Source organism: Podarcis liolepis (genome assembly GCF_965112155.1).
Source record: "Podarcis liolepis genome assembly, chromosome: 1".
In the NCBI taxonomy this organism is placed as follows: Eukaryota; Metazoa; Chordata; class Lepidosauria; order Squamata; family Lacertidae; genus Podarcis; species Podarcis liolepis.
Window position 1 is genome coordinate 100,983,739 of NC_139554.1, and position 17,733 is coordinate 101,001,471.

Sequence of the window (17,733 nt, forward strand, 5' to 3'; positions counted from 1 at the left end):
CCATTAAGGATGCGTTCCCGCAACTTCTCGCGCAGGCGAAGGCCTGGGGGCTGGTCAGTTCTTTTGAAGTTGGATTTCCTAATGCTACCTCTGGAGTCAATGCCCTCCTCGCCACACAGCGTAATAGCACCATGTTCACGCCTGTGCCTCCGGTTGCGGCACCGCCAGACCCAGTGCGGCAGCCCTGAGGCGTGGGGGCCTGTAACCCAATAGCCTTTGATGCTCCCCCCCGTGTACTATCAGTGGAGCTGGACCTACCGAGGAACTAGATGACCCAGAAGAGTCCCTCTTGGACTTGTGGCTCTCCTCCTGGATTTGCGGTGTTTCCTCCCACGATGACGCGATCTGTGCGACTTAGGGATGATGAGCGTGATGCGCCTTCCTGGACACGGCGGTCAGCAGAGCTGCTACTGCACCCTTGCCTGCGGCTGTGAGGTGACCCAGAGCGCCCTGTGCACAAATCCCGCTGCTCCAGGCGGCGCCTCAGCCGGGCAATGGTCCTATCCTTACTGTCTCCACGCACCGGGTGCGAGGGACTGGTACTAAGGCAGGAGCGGGTAGAGGAGGAGCTCTCTGTACATCTCGGCTTGGCAGCCGAGCCCTTGCCGGCGCGACTCGCCATGGCTAGTGGGCTCATGGACCCAAAAGACCCTCTAGGTGCTGCTGCCCTCTTGGGCGCGGTCTTCTTGGGCTGCTCCTCCCTGGTCGCACACGCCTTACGCTGTCCAGTGGCCTGTCTCTGGGCAGGCTTGGTGGACGCGCCCCTTACAGTGCCCCTTCTGATGCGGGGCGGAGAAGCAGCCTGACTCTTTGGTGGCATGGTGTGGGGCTAATAGAGTAGGGTATGCTAGGGAATCCGTAGAACAAGGGGGGGCAATGATTGGTAGAAAATGCCCGCTATCAATTTGCAAACACACACTAGTGATAAAGGAAGGGTTCAAATAATGGGAGGGGAGGAGATAAGGCAAGGACTGAGTCGCAGCAGGGATCGCTACTAAAGGCTGCAAAATAAAACAAGCAATAGTTTAGAAAATCACTGCACAGATTTCAGTTGAGGTCCATGGGCAGTCTCCCCTCGTCGATAATGAGCGCGATGCCTGCTGTCCACTGCACCTGCTGGCAAGCTATGATAGTGAGATGCAAAACCAATACGTACCTGATGAGGCCATAGGTGCGCCTAAGGACCACCGAAGCATGACCGCCCCTGCAGCCAGATCCAGGATGGCCACCGCCATGTAGCCACCGGCGCAATGGCTGCTGCCATGCGATCGCCATTGAAATGGCTGCAGACTTGGGGCCACCACTAAGCAGGCCCCACCATGGTTTATGGGGGGGCAAGCAGAGGCACACACTGTCCCCCGGGGCCATCTGGGGGGGGAGGCGGGTATGCCCACCGGCTGCAGAGGTCCCCCCCGCCGCCGCCCTGGGGAGGTTCCAGGGTCGCCAGAGGCCTGGTGTAGGCCATACGAGGCGGCAGGGCCCCCCTGCGGCCTTAAAGGCTGACCAAAGGTGGGGGAAGGCCATGCGGTGTGGCCCGCGGCCCCCCCATGGAATGGGGGGGTGGCAGGAAGGCCCCCGCCGCCCAGGGGAGGCTCCAAAGCCGCTGTAGGCCCAGCTAGGCCGCACTATTCAGCAGAGCCTTTCCGAGGCCCGGTTAGGCCTCCCGGAGACGGGGAGGGCACGTGCCGCAGCCCGCGCCCCCACCCCGGCGATTGTGGGTGTGGCGGGAAGGCCCCCGCCGCCCAGGAGAAGCTCCAGGGCCACCGGAGGCCCGGCTAGGCCGCAAAATGCGGCAAGGCCTCGCCGAGGCCCAGCCAGGCCTCCCTGCGGCCCAGGCAGCCCTCCGGAGCTTGGGGAGGCCGCGTGGCGGGGTCCGGGGGCCCCCCGGCGAGCGCGGGGGCGGCGGGAAGGCCCCCGCCGCCCAGGAAAGGCCCCAGGGCCGCCGGAGGCCCGGCTAGGCCGCAAAATGCGGCAAGGCCTCGCCGAGGCCCAGCCAGGCCTCCCCGCGGCCCAGGCAGCCCTCCGGGGCCGGGGGAGGCCGCGTGGCGGGGCCCGCGGCCCCCCCGGCGATCACGGGGGCGGCGGGAAGGCCCCCGCCGCCCGGGGGAGGCTCCAGGGCTGGGGGACACGGAGGAGCCCCCCCGAGGCCTAGTAAGGCCTCACGAAACGCCGCGGGCCTCCCTGCGGCCTAAAAGAGGCCGTCTGGGGGCCACCAAGGCCCTGGGAGGTGACCGGGGACCCCCCCTCCACCACCCGCCGCACCCCAGGGCCGCCAGGCCTGGCGGGGGAAGGGAAGGGGCCGCGCGTGGCGTTGCCTCCCCCCCCGCGGCCCACACGCCCCCGCAGGCATGGGGGGGCAGCTAGAGGGGCCCCCATGCCACCACCCAACACCCCGGGGCATCAGGGCCCACCTAAGGAAAAGGATCCCCTTTTGAAGGGGTATCCTGAAGTCCATTACCCCCCGTTATCCCTTGGGATCCCTCTAGTGGGGGGGGCAAAGGCCCCAGGCTTACCTTTGGAGCGAGGAAGTCCAGGGACGTCCTTCCTGGAGAAGCTCTGGAGCCAAGTGTGGATTCCTAGGTAAGATCCTCCCTCTATTGTGTGGGCAGGTAATCCCTCCCCTACCTGGCCTGGTCTCCTTGGCAACGCTTCCCCCAGGTGGTATTGGACAACTGACTGAGGTAGGTGGAGACCTCCAGGTATCCCACCTGAGGGAAGGCAAAGCCAAGCCTATGCTGTTGGAGCCGCTCCAGGTCTAGGGGCTGCATGCGTCCACGCAAAGGGCGCCCCCCATTTTAAGCGGGGAGCGGTCATTGTGGTATGCAAAGTCCCCATAACTTTATGTGTTCTTACTAAATTCTGTACAAAACATGGGCACACAATCACCATGGCCAGCAGAACGTAACTGGGGGGGGGGGCGGGGGCTGGGAGGAGCCATTTGCTATGGATTGCAGTGGCTGAAGCTGTGCTTCACCCTTGCTTTCAAATAGCCTCCAATTTAATCTATTCCATGGTTTGGAGGCAGCTAAGGCCATACTTATACCATACATTTAAAGCACTATGCTAATGGTTTATAAACAGTCACAGCTTATACTGGCCTCAGTCGAGTATACCTGAAGGAGCTTCTCCACCCCCATAGTTCAGCCCAGACACTGAGATCCAGCGCCGAGGGCCTTCTGGCAGTTCCCTCACTTTGAGAAGCAAAGTTACAGGGAACAAGGCAGAGGGCCTTCTTGGTAGTGGCGCCCACCCTGTGGAAGGCCATCCCACCAGATGTCAAAGGAATAAACAACTATCTGATGTTTAGAAGGCATCTGAAGACATCCCTGTTGAGGGAATTTTTTTAATGTTTTAATGTATTTTTAATCTCCTGTTGGAAGCCGCCCAGTGTGGCTGGAGATGGGCGGTGTATAAGCAATAACTTTATTATTATTATTATTCCAGAGAATTCTGGGTGCTGTAGTTTGTTATGAGTACTAAGAGTTGTTAGGAGACCCTGTTCCCCTCACAGAGTTCCCTGGGAAGAGGGATACATTGTTAAACCACTCTGAGAATTGTAGCTCTGGGAGGGGAACAATAGCTAACCAACTCCCAGCACCCTTAACAAACCAAGGGTTCCATAATTATTTGAGGGAAGACATGGCTGTTTAAACTGGTATCAATGTGCTGTAAATGTATGGTGTAAATGTGGCCTAAGACATGCAAACTGAGAAGTCAGCCTCTGAAGACAGAAACATACAGTGGTACCTTGGGTTAAGTACTTAATTCGTTCTAGAGGTCCGTTCTTAACCTGAAACTGTTCTTAACCTGAAGCACCAACTTTAGCTAATGGGGCCTCCTGCTGCCACTGCGCTGCTGCCGGGAGATTTCTGTTCTCATCCTGAAGCAAAGTTCTTAACCCGAGGTACTATTTCTTGGTTAGTGGAGTCTGTAACCTGAAGCGTATGTAACCCAAGGTACCACTGTATGTACATTTCAGCATTTAGCATTCTGCTCCTCTTGGTTTTAGGATATAATTGAACTCTTGATTAAAGTCCTGGGTTAGATGCTAATCTCCTATTTGGCCCTGTATCCAAAGTTACACAGAGTCGACCCATTGAAATTAATGAACATGGCTAAGTTAGATTTATTAATTTCAGTGGGTATATTCTGAGTAGAACCTAGCTGGATATGACCCCAATACTTCGGTCTGTTTACATTTAGGGGATAATGTTCAGATCTGCTCAGTCAGCAGCAGCATAGTAACAAAGAAAGAAAGAAAGAAAGAAAGAAAGAAAGAAAGAAAGAAAGAAAGAAAGAAAATATACTTATAGTAACCTTCCAGCATGCAGCACAGCTTGGAGTAGAACATAAGGGGTAAATAAAATTATGTTATGACCCATCCTATAATCTCTAGAGAGTGACATGTGAAAGTACTCCTGTGTATTAATCTTGGATATTTGGACTAATCCATAAACTGCTAAATTATGCACTCACAGACATTACTATAATTAATGAGAATCACACATGAAAGTGTATAGAAAGCCACAGCCCTAAGTGGTGTGCACCTGCTAATAGATGCCGATAATTACATAAGAATATGTGCCTGGTACCTCAAAGCTTTAATCAAAACTTACTTTCGGACTCACTTTAACTTGGTGAATATGTTTTCATTAATGTCTGTTAGATTTCTTAGGTTCAGTTCCTTGCTTCAGCAAAAAAGAGCATAGGTGAAATATACAGTGAAACTACTAAGTCTAACTGTGAAAACTCTCAATACCATCATAATGGCCACAAGATGAAAGGCCATGTCTCTAATGCCATTTCTGCTGAAACCCCAGAGAGCCAAGCCTGGTCAGTGTAAGCTAGATGGACCAATGGTCTAACTCAGTAGAAGGCAGCTTCCTGCATTCCTATGCTTTCCATCACCCTAAGACTACTGGTCCATTTCCCATTAGTCCCATCAAATTGCTCAGTACTAAGAGGTACCAAATGTGTGAAGAAACCAGCAGGAACAGCAGCACCACATGTACCTGCCATTCCCCCACCTGGAGGACATGGGGCTGGTGGAAGTCTGAAGGGAACTACAGTGGTACCTTGGGATGCGAACGGGATCCATTCTGGAGCTCCGTTCGCATCCTGAAGTGCGTCTGTGCGTGCTGCGTTTCACCGCTTCCATACATGCGTGTGACATCATTTGACCGTCTCCGCATGCACGTGTGACGAAACCTGGAAGTAATGCACTCCGTTACTTCTGGGTCACCACGGAGCGCAACCCAAAAATACTTAATTCGAAGCACATTTATCCCGAGGTATGACTGTACTGCAATACACAAAGGGTTTCTTCCATGGAGTTGACCCAGTTTCCTGTCCCTGTGCTGAAAACCCTGTATGCGCAGAAGTGTTCTGTAGTGGAAAATGTGGAAGAAAAACCAAGGAGGTTCCCTTGAGGGTGGCCCAGCTAGGGCTTGATTGTCCAGATTAGGAGCCCTGGTTGAGGCAGGTACAGATAGTGCAGGGCAATGAGGTGAGAGGGTGATGGACCAAACGCTGTTGAGGCTTCCCACGGTGGGATCTGGTTTGTGGGGGAATTGTCCCTTTGGGGTTATTTTTTGGTGGCAGAGGGTTTTGTATCACTGTGTAAGAAGGTTTAAGGAGGTTTACTGCTTGAGGAGTTTTGATTCTGTTACTGTTGTCCTTTTCTGTTGAAAAAACAGAATCTTTTCCTTCATATCAGTGGCATAGCGTGGGTTCTCAGCACCCGGGGCAAGGCAAGTAATTTGCGCCCCCTAACCCGTGGATTTTAGCACTCCAGTCTCTTCCGCGCCCCCCCCGATGTTGCGCCAGGTGCAGCAGGCCCCCCTGCACCCCCCACGCTACGCCACTGCTCCCACCACAAGTCTTCAGGACAGCCATCCGAAGGCTGGCGCGGGGAGAAGGTCTCTCCGCCCCACCGCCAGGCTTCGGAGGAGGTCCGAGGACAGTGGGGTTCCTGCTTCCCCGAGGAGGGCCGGCCAAACGCACCCCCCCAAATGTTGCGCCCGGTGCGGCCGGCACCCCTGGCACCCCCCACGCTACGCCACTGCTTCATATGTTGACCAGCAAAGAACCTTTAAAGAAGCTGGCAAAACATGTTCCCTTTCAGATTGGCACCAACAAAATTGGCAAATTCCACTTGGGCACTTGAACTGCTCCACCACTTTGGCATCTGTGCAGTTGTTTTGATATGGAACTACTTCTTCCCATTTTTCCCCCAGGAGGCTCCGAGTGACACTAAAAGCTCAGGTGGTTAAAATCAACATGAAAAATATGCACTGCAACCTCCCCCTTTAAATGCAACAATGTAATCGGATTTCAAGTCTTCTTGCCTACCTCAGTTACAGCTTTATGGAGATTAATTAGTTTTTAGCCCCCAGTCGCATGATCCTTTCTGACTGCTTCTAAGCTGCATTTGCTATCCAACTAGAACCTGCAAGATGCCCTCTGCCCCAGAGGACAGATTAAATTTTAGTACTGGTTGCCTTCCTCCTTTGATTTAAAGGTAGATTGTTATAGCCAGAGTTCAATTATTTTGTTGTTAATTGGCTATGTTCTGTTATCCTTTTGGGGGGGAATCTGAATGTCTGAAGAAAGTGTAAGAGCAAGAGAATGAAGGCAATAATTTCCAAATAATAAACAAAATCTACAGAATTATTCAACCATGCAGCCTTTTTCCTCTGAAGGTGCACAGCTGTGGCCTATATTCCAATTATGTGACATTGTGTGACATTGACAGTGCTCTGTTCATGTATGCTTAGCTTTTAAATATAACCCCTGCTACACACCCACACCCACACACAATAGGCAAAATAGGTTTTTTCTTTTTCTCATTTCCCCAATTTCATGTTCACTTCTCCACCTCAGTTTGCTCTTCTTTTAGAAAAGTTATTGTGAAAATTAATCAGCATTTTAGTCTGAATTTCTCCTAATACCCTTGCAACTTTGCAACTGGACACATTTTTGAAAATCAATTTCCCCTAATATAATGCATTTTAGCATTGTTGTCTTTGCCAACATATGCAATTTTTATGCACACTTTACCCCAGTATATCATTTTTTTGTATACATTACTAGCTGGATAACTGCACTGCAAAATTCAGAGCAGAGCAAATTTTGAAGGAATCCTGTGTTCTGATTTGCATCTTGTTTCAGAAAGTGTGAGTTCAGTAGTTTCACCTTTAAATGCAAACTGAATAAAGTCCCCCCCAAAAGCTAACACACATGCACACACTTCCTGTTTAGATTGCTTTCTTCCCTGCTAGAGAGATTTAATTTTTAATTTTTAATAATGATAATAATAATTATTATTTATACCCCGCCCATCTGGCTGAGTTTCCCCAGCCACTCTGGGCAGCTCCCAATTGAGTGTTAAAAACAACACAGCATTAAATATTAAAAAATTCCCTAAACAGGGCTACCTTCAGATGTCTTTTAAAAATAGGATAGCTGCTTATTTCCTTGACATTTGATAGGAGGACATTTCACAGGACGGCCACCACTATCGAGAAGGCCCTCTCTCTGATTCCCTGTAACCTCACTTCTCACAATGAGGGAACCGCCAGAAGGCCCTCGGCACTGGATCTCAGTGTCCGGGCTGAACGATGGGGATGGAGACGCTCCTTCAGGTATACAGGACTGAGGCCATTTAGGGCTTTAACGGTCAGCACCAACACTTTGAATTGTGCTCAGAAATGTACTGGGAGCCAATGCAGATCTCTCAGCACCGGCGGCCACTCCCAGTCACCAGTCTAGCTGCCGCATTCTGGATTAATTGCAGTTTCCGGGTCACCTTCAAAGGTAGCCCCACGTAGAGCACATTGCAGCAGTCCAAGCGGGAGATAACTAGAGCATGCACTACTCTGGTGAGACAGTCCGCGGACAGGTAGAGTCTCAGCCTGCGTGCCAGGTGGAGCTGGTAGACAGCCGCCCTGGACATAGAATTAACCTGCGCCTCCATGGACAGCTGTGAGTCCAAAATGACTCCCAGGCTGCGCATCTGGTCCTTCAGGGGCACAGTTACACCATTCAGGACCAGGGAGTTAAAATAATTATAAAATGGTTTTAAAACATGCCAACCCCCTTTTCTTGATTTGAACCCAGTTGATCTAAGGAAGCTGGTTGTTGTTTTTTCAGGCATCAGAGACAAAACTCTCAAATAATTGGTAGGGACATTACACACACAGCTATGTGGGTTGCTGCTCCTGTTACTTATCTGTCATTTCCAGCAGATCCCGTATAACAATATGTTTTGGTTCAATGGGAATTCTACTTGGTAATGTATGGCATGTAGTCTAGGAGCAGGCCAACAAGGCTGTTCAAATGCCCAGGTGTTACAAACCTCTAATTCTTATTAGGAAATCAAAAACATCTCCTTGCATTGCCTGCAGAGCTTGGATTTTTGCCTTTGGCTGTAGCCCCAGACTTCTGCCTATGAAGTCATCCTTCCATGCCTATACATGGAAAGAGGCCAACATAGATGCCATCATAAGGGATTCAGCTGAGCATATGCTGAGAAAATTGTGGCATCCATATACTGTGCATGGAATAGAGTTGACTAAACACACTGGTAAACTGAAGGTTATGGCCGTGAAAAAGGAAACATAGGTTTGCTGAAACTGCCATTTAGGGATTGTTAACAGTTATTTCCTGGCTCTGCATTGTAATATTATCAACACATTCTGTTCCACGACTTCTCTTGCCTTGCTTGAATGACTATAAGTAAAGCAAAAGGTATTTTATATTGTTTCCTGTTCTTTTTTTTCCAAAACAGAGGAAACATGAGAGACCCAAACATGCCTGGTGGCTGGTGGTACGCTGAATAGAGGGGGGCACCTAGAAGAAATTCTTCCATCTTGGGACAAAGATATAATTGTGTTTTGTGCTACATTAGGATGTGAAATTAAACAAATGTAGTTAAAGGGATTCAGATTTGAGATAGCAGATATAAATAGCAAGCGTTCACACAGAAATCAAAAGAAGACAGATTATGTATTTTATAACTGAAATTGCTTGGCACCAATTCTAAATTGAGTTATCACGTTTGGTGAGAAGCAACTGGGTTTTATGATCTAAAACCTGGCTTCACATTAAATCAATTTTAAAATCATAATAAAGTAACTTTGCCATTATTTAATTCACCTTTTTTAAAAAAAAATTTAAAAAATGAGAAAATGCAATTAGGGTTGAATTTGTGTGAATTTTGCAATGCTCATAAAAATGTCGGGTTGGATTCGTGTAAATTCCCACTGACATCAATGGAACTTTTAAATTGCTCCATTGATTTCAATGAGAACTAAATGCAACTAGCTTACCTTGCAATGCTGTACATGTCTGCTCACAAAGAAGTCCACTGAGTGCAATGGGACTTACAGGTAAATATGAATAGCGCTGTAGCCTTAATCTGGAACAAAGCTGTAACAGGTATAACACAAACTTTCATGGTCAGCAAAACAAGCATGGATAGAAACATGGAATGAGAAGGTACGGTTCCTAAATAAGGTAAGATAAAAGCTATTTGTCCTCTTCTTCTCACACACTGAGAAATATATTGGGTCTAATAATCTGGCATGTTGAGGAGCATTTCAGATACAGTGGTGCCTCACAAGACGAAAAGAATCCGTTCTGTGATTCTCTTCGTCTAGCGGTTTTTTCGTCTTGCAAAGCAAGCCCATTGACGGATTAGCGGATTAGCGCTATTAGCGGCTTTTAGCGGCTTATCTGCTGATTGGATCAGCTGATAAGTGACTTAGCGGCTTAGAAAAGGGGGGGGGGAGGAAAAAACCCCCGCAGGAATTCGCAAGGCATTGTCGTATTGTGAAGCAAGCCCATAGGAAATTCGTAGAAACCCTAGGGAACTGCATTATGCTCAGTAGTATCCCAAGTATGAAGACTCAAATAAGAGATACCTATCCTTTATCAGGAATACTGAATCATTTCTAAGAATTTAGGGAGCTCTGGGAAACACACAATTCCAAGGTAATTCTCTTCTCTGGGGCATTGCTGCCACAAGTCACATCCACATCATATGATGAAAGCACTCTTACAACACTTTAACCATCATATCATTCCTCAAAGAATCTTGGGAACTGTAGTTTGTTAAAGCTGGTGATGATCGTTAGGAGACCCCTCACACAGCTACACTTCCCAACACACCCTTAACAAACTACAGTGCCTAGGATTCCTTGAAGAAACCCATTACTATTCAAGTGGTGTAAGTACTTTAAATGTGTGGTTTGGGTGTGGCCATAGTGTTTCCTGACAAAGTGGAGATCCTGGCACTAAGTCTCCCTGACACTCGCTTCCAGAGTTGTCTGACGGAAGGGTAAAAGGCTGCAGGAAGGGAGAGCTAGTGTTAGGAGTGACCATTACGGGCTGGGCCCAAACTTCAAAAGGGTGCTTGCCAACCCCATTCTGAAATTCTGTGCCATCAATGCAGAGTTGAATGAATGAAACTTTGCATCAGCTGTTGGCCATAGCAACAAAAAGCATTGTGATATACACAGAACAAAATAAAAGTGGGTTATATAAAACACGGTTTAGGGTCCTGAATCAGCAGTCAAATAGTGGACCTTATTCTGATTGATCCAGCTAGAAACCTTGCAACCTTTGCAGTCATCTGCTCCTCTTGATCTGCCAGGAGAAATGACACCGTGGCAGTGGTTGTGCGACCCGGAATGGTCAATAAAAGAGGTAGGATAATCTCATTCCTCAGGTCTTTGTAAAGAGTGCACGCGAGGAGTGCATGCGCCACTGATTCGGTGCTGCCATCTCTGCAGGGACATCAGCATTTTTCGTATGGAATCTGTTGGAATCGTCCCTCAAGTACAGCTGAGGTCAGTGCATTCAGTCTTGCAAGGGTAAAGGTATGTCTATATTTTGGAATTGCTAGGTTATACAAATAGTGTGCCAGAGAGTCAAAGTGGAAGGATAGAAAATGGTCATACCATGGGCAAAATTTCCTTATTGTGGCCAAGTTGTTCTGACGCTTGATATCATTTAGGGGTTGGCAAATTAAACTGTTTGCTTTGCTATAACCCACAGTGAGTAGCTGTTGTGGGGATAAACCACAAGAGTGAAGTTTTTGGTTGACAATTATCAACCAGGTACTCTTGTGACAGTCTTGTTGCACTAGGGATATTAGACCGGGGGGATTTGAGCTAAGGCCAGGATCATTGTGACACCAGAAGCCAGTAGACTAGTTCATTTATGCTGGCCTTTTCTCTACTATGTGCTATGTTTGTGAGCTTTAAATGGCATGCCAAAGGATGCTGCAGATTTGAAAGAATCCCATAATTTCATGGGCATACAGCTAGTATGGTAAGGAAGCACAGGGAGAAATATGTTCAATAGGTTACATATTGATGGCTTTTAAGAGTGTGTCCTTTGATGATACCTGTTAGCTACTAATGCAGTCAAACTAACAATGTTTCATTGATATCAGATCCAGTTCAGTAATATTTATTGCAATCTATAATGTAGAGTCAGCCCTGTACCAAAGTAGGAGACACAAGTATTTATGATTATTAGTACAATATTGAAGCATCCTGAACCAATTACTGATCCAATTACCATGTCATTATTATCTTCTGAATAGAGCTTGATTTGTCAGTGATAAATATGAAGCAATTAAACCACCTTTTTACATAATAAAACACTGCAGGTGTTTATTCTTAAGGCTTTATGGATACCAACAACCAATAGATTTAATTAAATATCCCTTGCAATAAATGGGGATTTCATTAAATTGTTCTAACATTAGTGCATCTTTTTAGTCAGTGCTGCTGAAAGATATGATTAGACTTTATTTTGCTTAAAAGCTGCACCAAATGACCAAACAATATGACTCCAGCGTCCAAATCTTCCAAATAATTCATGAGACTTATTTAAATAACATTTGATTGGCTTCTAAGATTATTACTTTGATCTGGAGGGAGAAAAGTTGACTTTTATGTTTTTTTGGGGGGGGAGCTGTGTGTGAAGGAAATGAATGCTTTTATTAACACAAATACACAGATTAAGTTCTACTAAGTATATTTGCTAGAAAATGTCTCGTTAAATTAACTTGCACTTACTTCTGAGTAAATAAGTATATGATTAAGGATTTATTTGTAACCTTATTCTTATCAATCAAGGCATTCCTGATTATGAGTCAATCTGGGTTACCGAAGAGCCAAACTAGATGTTATGTAAATAGCAGCCATGAGAAGGTTGAACAGTATTAGGACTATAGTAGGGGGGAGGGGAGAGAATTTAACCCTTTCATGGTCATGAAAAAATCCCTGCTCCCCCAAAAAGCATCCTGCTATTTGCATTGGGATGAAAACCTTGATTGGTGCTAACAGGGACTTATCTCAACATTCAAATAGAACCCTGGGAATTGTTTGTTTGTGTGTCCATTTTCATTGGGACCACAACAGTTAAATACTGGGTGACCTTTGGCCACTCACTCTTTCTCAGCATAACCTACCTTGCACAGTTGTGATAACTAAAGGGGAGAAATTAAATGTGTCACCCCGATCTCTTTGGAGGACCCCTTGCCCTTCCACAAGTTGAAGGGCTCCTTCCATTCATGGATGGGAATGAGAGCCAGCAGAAGAACCCTATTGGCCAAGGCAGGGCAGTGGGAAGTGTTGCTTTTTGCCAATTCTACTCTCCCTGTCACATTTCTAACACTGTTCCCATGTGTCTCCCAGCCCTCCAGAGCAGATTTTGTAGGAGACTTTGTGGGCTCTAGGGGTGAGATGGACTCGGCAAAAAACACCCCTCTTTCTCCAGTGGGAGCATCCCTGGAAGGGATTTCTACTCACAGGAATTCCGGATCCCACCCAGCATATCCAGGTTCTTTCCAATGTAAGGTTATACCAACTGGCTATCATTTCATTAGGAAAAAATGGCGACCAGTCTTCCAGTCATGGAATTGGGCCTTCTGAAGAAACAGAAAGACATTGATGTGACATGGTGCAGTCAAAGCTTCTTATTTTGCTCTTTCTTTTGCCCTGTTTAAAACAGTACCTGTGTTTTCTACTGCCAATGAGATTAGAATTTGAATACAATCAATAGAGTGACTGCTAAGAATCCCTTCGCCAGCATAATTTAAATCGCACAATGAAGTATGTAAAGGGAAAAAATGTACCATACTGCTAGGCACTCACCTTCAAAGTGTGAAGTGGTAGCTGGGGGGGGATTTATCCATTGATGCAGTGTGAACCTGTCTGTGTTAATATGGAATAATATATGTTTCAGGATTGTTAGTCTGTAATTAAGGAAGGGATGCCTATATTATTTTTTTTGTTTCTTCTTAATTGGATTACATTAGCAGGCATTCCTCCTTTTCTTGTGAGATCTTTGGAGAACCCTGCTGTAGAGTTTGGAAAGTCAAGTTGACAACACATAAAAGTGTCATCAGTCCATTTTATTTTACTTTGAAAGACTGAGAGCGGAAGTACAGATCAAGAAAAGTTTTGGAGCAATTCACATCTTACTGATAAATCCCACATTGATTTTAGTAGTTTAAGATGGGAGTCCCCTCTTCTAGCCCACACACTTTTGTCTTCCAAAACTGTTGACCTACAAGAGGCAAACATTCATGCTTGTTGAAGTGATCCTTATGATGAAAAGGTACAGAATATAAAACAAATTATAGTGCATCTATATATATATGTGTGTGTGTGTGTGCTGGAGGTGTTTTTTCCTATTTCTTTTTAAAGCAACTTAATAGAAAATGAAAACTTGGTTCCAGGGAACACTTAATTCAAACTAAGTGAAGCAATAACCCCAGGAATAAATTCATGGACTACAATTAAATATATTTGCAATAAGTGGTTTGGTTGGAAACACCTATTCCCTTCACGGATAAAATAAAACCTGCCTCCTGCAAATGCCAAAATAAGTTAAATGAAGATGCTTTTAACAAGGTTATTACTTAAGCAATGACAGGTTTACAGATTTTAGCACCACTGGGTTTTCACAGGAGCTGCAGCAAGTGCTAAAATAACACACACCTTCAGGTTCATTAAATTCACCCGCATGATGAAAGAACTGATATTTTGATATATTACTATTGTGCCTCAAATAACTGTCTATAAATAAAGCAGACTAATAACAACTGTTTTAAGTGTTCAAAACAATAATATAATGTCTCTGAGTTTATCTGCTCAGGGTGGAGAGTAACGTGCTTAAGCAGAATTATGATCTTCGCAGTGTTTGATTTAATTTTTTCCAGGAATTTAGTCATGTATCTACAACAGGGGTGTTGTACAAAAAAGCTTTATCCTTCATTTCAGGCTTTTTAATAGTTAAACTACAAGCAACCTTGGAGAAGGAAAACATACATTATGTAGGCTCACTTTCTAAATGCTTACTAAATGTGCTAATTTAAAGGTGAGCTATCTTAAAGATGAACTGGTTTATTAGTGGGTGCATATTAAGCGGTGATAATGTTAGCATAAAGGGTACCTTTAGTAGGTTTGCTATTTTTGTAACTGAGCATAACTGATATCCAACCAGCACTGTCTGTTTGGGGAAGGGCCACTGCTGGTGTAAAAGGGGGGGGGGAGGCAGAATTTCTAATAAATCAATAGAGCAAGGCCTTTAGAGACCTGGAAGACATATGGATGGTAATAGAGTATCTCAGGTTGTCTTGTGAATGATTCCATCTGGATGAGGGCTTGGTGTTATTCACAGCCTTCTTCTCCCCTAAAACACCTTCAATCTTATCCACAGCCTCGATCTCAAATGTCAGACCACCTGGGATATGCAGCTGTCAGGCTGAAAGGGGAGCTGCCTGGGACTAGCCCTAGCCTGCTCATCAAGCAGATACTGTCACTGACAAGCAGGGAATGCTAGGTGCACGAGGGTGACAGGAGTATCAAGGGCAGGGAAAAGTGCATGACTTTGGATTTAAAATGCAACAGCAACAAAAATTATATGTGTACACACACACACACACACACACACACACGACAAACAAAATATGATACTTGAAGTATGTGTTTCTGTTAGCATGGTGATGTATAACGGGAGATTTAGTGCTTTATTTCAAAGCCGGTATAGAAATAAATGTCAGCCAACATCCATTTCTCTAAAACGGGCAGATTCTTTGCTCGTTGTCACCCAAGTAAATCTTCAGTGAATGTTCCACAGCCATACTCATAAGAGAAAGGGAGGCGAGGACATGTTTGTGTTATTACGTTTGGTTTAAAGCATTTTGCAGACCGATCATGGTGACAGTCTTTTCCTCTCTCCCTTGTCAGCCGTAAATACTATTCTTGGAATATATATATAGGTTCAAACCTCATTCTCCTTGGATGTAAGATTTCTCTCTCTCTCTCTCTCTCTCTCTCTCTCTCTCTCTCTCTCTTGAAGTATGCCTATGATTTGAGTTAGAAGATCACTGGCATTTATTATTAAGTTAATTCTTCACCTGACTGTGAGTCAGCCAAGTGCAACAGGCACTTTCAGCAGACAGAGTGCAAATACTCCATCGTTTGTCAGGGGCTGAATGCAAACTGTGGGCAGGTACCTTGGAGAAAGTTGTGTTAAAGGCAGCCAGCAACCTGGGGGCAAGCTTAATGGGAGCAAAGAGCTGAAACGAGAAAAGAAAGCAGGGAAGACAGTTGGTGGTGGCTTCCCTCCCAACCCAGGAGGATCATGGGACACAATGTCAAATTTCCATCTTAAATGGTCTCAGCTCCCTTCTGCAGTGAGCATTCCTGGTGACCCAGGGATCAAGGAGCTGCTGCTTAATCTACAGGATGCCTCTCTTTTCAGATAGTATAGTTTCAAATATGAACGGCTTGTGTACAAGGTCAACTTTATCATTAGGCGGGATTAGGCAGCCACCTTAGGGGCCAGATGCTAGCGGGCAGGTGGTGGCAGTGAGGTGTTACAAGACAAAGCAGTAGGTGCCGCTAACCCATCCTGCATCCCTTAAACTAGCTTCATTCCCTCAGGTGAACGGGAGACACCCAATGTCGACAGAAGATTAAACCTCTAGTCCAGGGAAATTGTAGAGAGTGTTATTGCCCTCTCTCTTAACAGTGGAATTTGGGGGTGTCTAATGGAGCTGACTGAGCGCTCACTGGAAGGACAGATCATGAAGCTGAGGCTCCAATACTTTGGCCACCTCATGAGAAGAGAAGACTCCCTGGAAAAGACCCTGATGTTGGGAAAGATGGAGGGCACAAGGAGAAGGGAACGACAGAGAATGAGATGGTTGGATGGTGTTCTTGAAGCTACTAGCATGAGTTTGATCAAACTGCGGGAGGCAGTGGAGGACAGAAGTGCCTGGCGTGCTCTGGTCCATGGGGTCACGAAGAGTCAGACACGACTAAACGACTAAACAACAACAATGGAGCTGACGGGTGGGCAATTCAGACCTGACAAAAGAAGGGGCTTCTTCACACAGTGCATAGTTAAACTATAGAAATTTGCCCCCACAAGAGGTTGTGGTGGCTATCAATTTAAGGTAAAGGTAAAGGGACCCCTGACCATTAGGTCCAGTCGTTACCGACTCGGGGGTTGCGCCGCTCATCTCGCTTTATTGGCCGAGGGAGCCAGCGTACAGCTTCCGGGTCATGTGGCCAGCATGACTAAGCCGCTTCTGGTGAACCAGAGCAGCACACGGAAACGCCATTTACCTTCCCGCCAGAGCGGTACCTATTTATCTACTTGCACCTCTCTCTTTTTTGGTGTGCTTTCGAACTGCTAGGTTGGCAGAAGCTGGAACCGAGCAACGGGAGCTCACCCTGTTGCAGGGATTCGAACCGCTAACCTTCTGATTGGCAAGTCCTAGGCTCTGTGGTTTAACCCACAGCACCACCCGCGTCCCTTTAGATGGTGTTAAAAAGGATTAGACAAATTCATGGAAGATATGACTGCCAATGGCTGCTAGCATTGCCTCCACTTTTCTTATATCCTTTGCCTCAGACAGAAAGAAAATATTTGGCTAGCCATAATGTTCTGTTCCGTACTAAGCACTAAGCATGTGTAAAAAAACAACAACTACTTGCTCTGCTCATCCCTCTGTAAAATGTTCCTATACATGCATTTACCTCTTCTGACAAAATTTGTCCCTGTGCAAGTTTCTTAAAGAAGCTTTTTCTCTCACACACAAGTACATATACAGTGGCACCTCAGGTCACAGATGCTTCAGGTTACAGAATCCGCTAACCCAGAAATAGTACCTTGGGTTAAGAACTTTGCTTCAGGATGAGAATAGAAATCGTGCAGAGGCAATGGGAGGCCCCATTAGCTAAAGTGGTACCTCAGGTTAAGAACAGTTTCAGGTTAAGAATGGACCTCCGGAACAAATTAAGTTCTTAACCAGAGGTACCACTGTATATTCTGAATGTCAAAATGAGTCTCTCATGTGACTTTTCACAAGGATCTCATCTTCAGTTAGCATACAGTGTCAAAACCACATACTGCAAACCGCACATCATGATTTCGCAAAAATCATTCCTAAATCTTTGCCATGGAGGCCTAATCACTTGGAAAATAGATACATCCTTGTCCTATTCTTTGGTGGGGAAGAGTTGACTTTCACTCATTCCTCCCTGCACAGAAGCAAGGGGCTGCATTTTCAAATGTGGAAACGTGATGTGAAGCCAATTCTGCAATGAAAAGCCCAAGGAAGAAGCGGTGCCTTCTCAAGCTGGCGTCGCTCTGCCAACAGCTCATCCAAAGCTTTTACACACCGCCAAAGCTGCTTCTCAA